Source organism: Palaemon carinicauda, chromosome 26, assembly GCF_036898095.1.
Source record: "Palaemon carinicauda isolate YSFRI2023 chromosome 26, ASM3689809v2, whole genome shotgun sequence".
In the NCBI taxonomy this organism is placed as follows: Eukaryota; Metazoa; Arthropoda; class Malacostraca; order Decapoda; family Palaemonidae; genus Palaemon; species Palaemon carinicauda.
Window position 1 is genome coordinate 52,509,796 of NC_090750.1, and position 6,482 is coordinate 52,516,277.

Sequence of the window (6,482 nt, forward strand, 5' to 3'; positions counted from 1 at the left end):
AACGCGTTCCCTTTAAACTATGTGATTCATTTTAAAGTTTAAATCATTGTTATTGAATTGAATGAATTTTTGTGTTTGTTTGACTCTCTCTCTCTCTCTCTCTCTCTCTCTCTCTCTCTCTCTCTCTCTCTCTCTCTCTCTCTTCCCTGCCGCCTACTATGGCAGTGATATTATATTGTTCTGTCTTTCGGTAACAAATGGTCAAAACCGAAATTGGTTGGCTTTTATCTTAAATTTTGCTCAAAACGGACGAAAGACCAAATCACTCAGCAGCTTTTCCGTTTATTCGGATATCTAGATTAATATTCTAGAATCCAATCTCATTTCCAAGCAGCATAATCAAAAGATCACTTCTGTACCCGAGATACACTGATGAAGGAATATGTATGTCAGTGATAGTCTATCTCAGCCACAATGTAATTCTACATTTTCCGGTCAAGACGTCTAATGGAATCATACCTTTGATGATTTGTATGTTCAGAGTCAGAGTAACGAAAAAAAACCTGACATATAATTTGGCTTATTATATTAACAACTTTTACAACAGAATCAGAGATTATCCACTAACCTTTATACTCTTCCACGTATCTCCACATTTCTTACCATAACACTTTGTCATAACAGTTCCTCAAAATAGGACCTATACTATTTATTTTAACCAAACAGGTAATTACGATTTTTGTTCCTAGATAACTATCAGGATTTATCAGCAATATTGTGTTTTGGTCCAGACTATTTTTTTTGTGAAAAGTGTTTGAGTAGAGTTACGTCGCTCGATTTCATTGATTAAGATGGAACTATGCTTCACGTATGTTTCTTTGATACATTGAACTTGATACCCAATCAACGTTGTACAACAGGATCTTCATTACAATTCATATTGCTAACCAATCAAAGTCAATAAGCTTACCGGGAAAAACGGTTCCTTAGTTCAATAATATTTGACCAAATTTGTTGAAAATATTTTGCCGTAAAATGAGTGAATCAAGAATTTGCTACTTTTTCTTACTTTTACGGGTTTATTTCTCGCCCTCCATCAGACACTAAAGGTCTGTTCAGGCGGGCCTTGGTGTGTGAAAAAATAATTTCTTTCCAGTTAATATTTTGCTTTGTATCGTTATCAGTTATTTAGCTAGCATTTGTATTCAGGCTCAATAGTTTTCAGGTCACTATTATAACACTTTCTAAAAAGATAAGTCTTCAGTTTTTTCTTGAAAGCTGCCACATTATTGCTATTCTTGACATCGAGTGGAAGGTCGTTAAAGAGTCTCGGTGCAGCATAACTGAACGTTCTTCCTCCTATTGCATGATTCACACTAATTTCGAATAGTCTATGTGGGTCATCTGCATGTCTAACTCTTACAGCGGCGCTGGTAGCTTCAGGGTAGGGGACCAAGCAATCACGAAGATATTTAGGCTTATCACTTGTAAGTGCTTTGTGAGTCAACAAGCAAATTTTAAATTCAATTCTAGCCTTGACAGGTAACCAATGTAGATCGATCAATGCAGGAGTTATTTTCTCCCTTAGTTTAACGCCTTTTATCAGTCTAGCCGCCCGGTTTTGCACATTTTGAAGCTTTCTTAGTAGTGTATTGAGCAATTTGTAGTACAGAGAATTGCAATAATCAAGCCTTGATATTACATGACTCATCACTAAAATTTTTGTACTGCCCTCTGTTAAATATTTTCTAATAAATGCTATGTTTCTCAGGTGATAGTTACACACTTTCATTGTGTTCACAATTTGGTCCCTCATTGACAAATTACAATCTATCAGTACACCCAAATTTTTCACAACAGGCACAATCCCAACATCAGCATCACCAATTTTTATACTTTGAATTAACTGGTAATTCTTCAAAACCACCTATGTGCCAAAAAACATACATTCTGTTTTATCATCATTTAATTTGAGCTTTTTCCTCTGCATCCATGTTTTTATTTCAGTCATTATCTCATCAATTTTCTTCTCTGTATCTTGTGTTGTTGAAATTGAGAGGTAAAACTGAGTATCATCTGCATATAGTTTAAAGCCCACTTTTTGTTTTTTCAAGATGTGTGATAGCTCGATACTATATATGTTAAACAAGATAGGGCCCAGAACACTACCCTGTGGTACACCCTTCATAAGAATTCTCTCATTGGATCGGTATCCAGAAACTTCTACAATAGTCTTCCTATTCACTAAGTAACTTCGCAAAAATTTCAGTGCTTCCTCAGTCACTCCAATAGACTTTAAGTCGTCAAGTAAGTACTCGTGCACAACAGTGTCAAAAGCAGCACTAAGATCTAACATAATCAAAATTCCACACTTTCCCTCATCAAGAAGGCCTATCATATCATTCATTATTGAGCATAAGGTAGTTTCTGTAGAATGATTAGCTCTGTAGGCCGATTGATTTTCCGAGAATACCTCTAACTCATCAATATGCGCCCATAATTGCTCACTTATGACTTTTTCAATAAGCTTTGACATGTAGGATAAATTTGAAATGGGCCTATATGAATTTAGCTCGTTTAGATCACCTTTTCCTTTGTAAATTGGTTTGATCAACGCAGTTTTTTCACAGCTAGGAAAACAGGATTGTGATATACTTAGGTTAATTATGTTCAGGTAAATATTATATACAACTTGCTTGTTTGGAGCTTCACTTATTGAACTGTTTGGGAAAGGGTCGTTTCCACAATATGTATTCTTCATCTCTCTCATAACCTTTAACAAGTAGCACGTATTTATTTCCTTAAATTTTATCAACTTCTTTCCCTCCTTCACTGGCATAGCTGACTGTCCTTCCAAGTGATTTTGGGGGAAACCTCTATATATCTTATAAATTTTTTCATTGAAGAATATAGCAAATCTCTCTGCACAAACATTGTCAGGCAAGACATATTTTTTCTTTAATCCCATCAAATCATCAAGGTTTTTGTGAAAGTCCTTCATGTTATTGGTTTTTTTACATTCGCCGTTGTAGAATTTTCTTTTTGTTTTTTCTAACAGGATGTTATAGTCATTTCTGGCCTTATTATATAGATTTCTGGCTTGTGAGGATTTGGCTCTTTTCCATCTACCTTCCATCTTACGTCTGTGTCTTTTTGCCTTTAATAGCTCACTATTATACCATCTAACATTTACGCGTACAACTATTTGTTTGTTCTTTATGGGACACATGGTATCGTACATTTTTCCAAAATTGTCGTTGTATTTCTTGGTATAACACCCAACACATTCTCTGTCTACCATATGTTCACATTGTGTGTTCTTACAAGACATTTGCGCTACACTAGCTTCAATAAAATTCTCAGCATCAAAATTTTCCCATTCCCTATAGGTGATCCATTTTTTCAATACTCTGGTGCAATTTATATTAACATCAAAAGTGATGAGTTTATGTGTTTTTGAGATCTCAAAGTCTGGTTCCACTTCAAGGTTTTTTATTAGGTCTGAGTCTTTTCCACATATGACCAAGTCGAGTGTATGACCACCTACTGACGTTGATACCGAAACACTGTTCATTAAATTAAACATCTCAAATACTTCCTTGAGTTCTTTAGTCTTATAATCGTTTTCATCATCTACCCAACAATTAAAGTCACCACCAATTAATGTATTTTTAATATCGTCCACCACACCCACAAGAATACTAAATTCTTCAATGAATTTCCTCATATTACTCCCTGGTGGTCTATATAATGATATTATATTCAATACCTTATTGTTTCTTGTCAGTTTTAAACAGATATATTCAAACGTTTCAAATACTATTTCATTCATGATAGAAACCCTAAAGAAGGTTTTCGACACAAAGACACCCACTCCTCCTCTAGTTTTGTCCTTTCTTGGTACGTGGTAGAAATCGTGAGTACACGGCGTCATCTCCTGAATCTTTGAGTTATCACTAATATTTCCCTGCAACCAAGTTTCCGTTAATAAGCATAAATCTAATTCCATTTCGTTAATAAGATTTCTAATCTTTATGGTTTTATTCCCCACCGATTGAATATTTATCAGACCACACTTAACCAATGGGCTAGACTCCATGATCGGTTCTATTTCTTATCCTGGTAAGCTCCTCCTTGTATACTTTACAGTTATCATCATATGTCTTATGATTCGTATCATTGTAATTCCTCACTGTGCAGTTATGACACTTTAACGTATTTACAGTACAATCCGTGGTTCGATGATCCTGGCTACACTTGGCACATACCTGAGTCTTGCTACAATTTTCGGCAGTATGACCAAATTCCTGGCATTTATAACACTGAAATACATTGTAGGAATCATAAATTTTGCAGCATCCTCCAAGCGTGGTATATACTCTATCATCCCTTTTACGGAAGATTTTCCTGATAGTTGGACTACACTTTATAATGACATGTAATTTACCGCTTTGTCTTGATTTAAACTTCCTGGTCAATTTAAAGTCCTCTTCATTTTCACATATATCATTCAACCATTCATTCTTCTCCATTATACTGGCAATTATATCATCTTCATTTTCATCAATATTGCAGACCTTGATCTTCGGTTTAAGTAGATCCTTTTTATCTACTTCTACCTTAATGTCATTCTTGACCTCTTCTAAGTCATTTTTAGTCTTTTCTAACCCAGCTTTATCCGCAAAATTAACTACCAAGTGGCCTTGTTTAGAGGTTTTGACCTTTTCGACATTCTTGGTTATCTTCTTCATGATAGCTTTCTTGATCTCTGAAGCCTTCGTATTTTCCTCCGTAGATTTTATAACCAAAGTGTTTCTTGATTTCAACTTACTTGCATATGTGGTCTTGGTCACATTCTCTTGTTCGTATACCATAAGTTTCTCTTTCAGCTCAACAATTTCTTGACGCATATCAGTGTATTGAGCATTTACCATATCCATAAAACCAGACATCTGTTGTTGTACATTTACCTTCATCTCTTCTATGTTGATGCTTAGTCTCATCATGTCTTCCCATGATTGCCTGGCCCATGAACCATTGGGATTTGCAGTCTCGACACATCTTGGACATTTATAAATGATGTTCCTGCTTTGTAAAAGAATACTTGTACCATCCCTTAAATTAGAGCAAGCTTCTTCATCATGGTACTATCTTCGGCATTCATCGCATTGTATCCCATCAGCGATATAGGACTCATAGTGCCCACACATGCCATGATTGCCTCCGTCATCACATTCTTCATTAGCTGCTGCCATTATATTTTCCTCTTTTCCTTGGAGTACCGTGTCGATTTCAGTCACAAAGAAATCGAAATCATTCACGGGATTAAGTTTTTCTTTTCGTTTTCTAGAGAAGGGCATATTGAGTCATTTTTCAATGACTTTTCAAGTAGCCCCGCCCCAACACAAAAATGCTGGGTCAGGCCTTTCGCTACAGACCTCACATACAAGGAAACCACTGATTTTTAACACTATATTTCACTAATATCAATACTAGCAAACACCCACAAAGAGATTTTTCATAGTATAAACAACGAGATACACAATGATTCCGTTTAAAGCCAGTTTCGATACAGAGCATTAAAACACACGTCCACACCCGCGGACGACACTACATCTATCGCTTATAAAATGAAACTTTATTCTGATAACATCATCCAAGATGAAAATATGACGGCCTTGGTTGTTATGATATATTTTTTTTCAAATCTACATAAACCTTCTATAAATATTCTGTGACTGTGCAAGAATTCTCAGGATCACTTTTGAACTTGATGAGTTTATTCTCCTAAGTCCTCAGATTCGCCGTGACAAGAGTAAGATTGACAGCTGAAAAGACCAACAGGGCAAGACAAACACTTCCTCTAAAAGCAAAACTTATCACATGTTTGTACCTTCCCCACTTGAGAGAGAGAGAGAGAGAGAGAGAGAGAGAGAGAGAGAGAGAGAGAGAGAGAGAGAGAGAGAGAGTCGTGCAAAGAATAAAGTTTTACAAGAGCTTTAACAAGCACAGAAAAGATGATACCAGATTCCTGACTCTCTCTCTCTCTCTCTCTCTCTCTCTCTCTCTCTCTCTCTCTCTCTCTCTCTCTCTCTCTCTCTCTCTCTCCTTTTTCTATTTAGTAATAAATAAAATAAGATCATAATATAAAAAAGTAGATTTTCTGCATCGAATTCTACAATACCAAAAATTAGATAATATTTTTATTCATATATTGCATTAACTCATTTTCTCACACGATTACACTTTCTAAATTTCTTTAATTTACCGCAAGAATTTTTCACAATACAATTAAATAATGGAGTGGGTAAAAAAAAGGTTTATGAATTAACAAAAGAGTCGTAGTATTGCTAATTTGCAAATTTCAAGCATTTATCCTTTTCCTTTCAAAGTATTTCATAAAGAGATTCATCCCAATGTAAATAATCCAGAGCAAAAAAAAAAAAAAAAAAAAAAAAAAAAAAAGAAGAAGAAGAAGAAGAGGTATTGTTTTCCTTTTGAAATACCTAATCCTTAATGAAAAGGAAAGTTACATAGGGAAG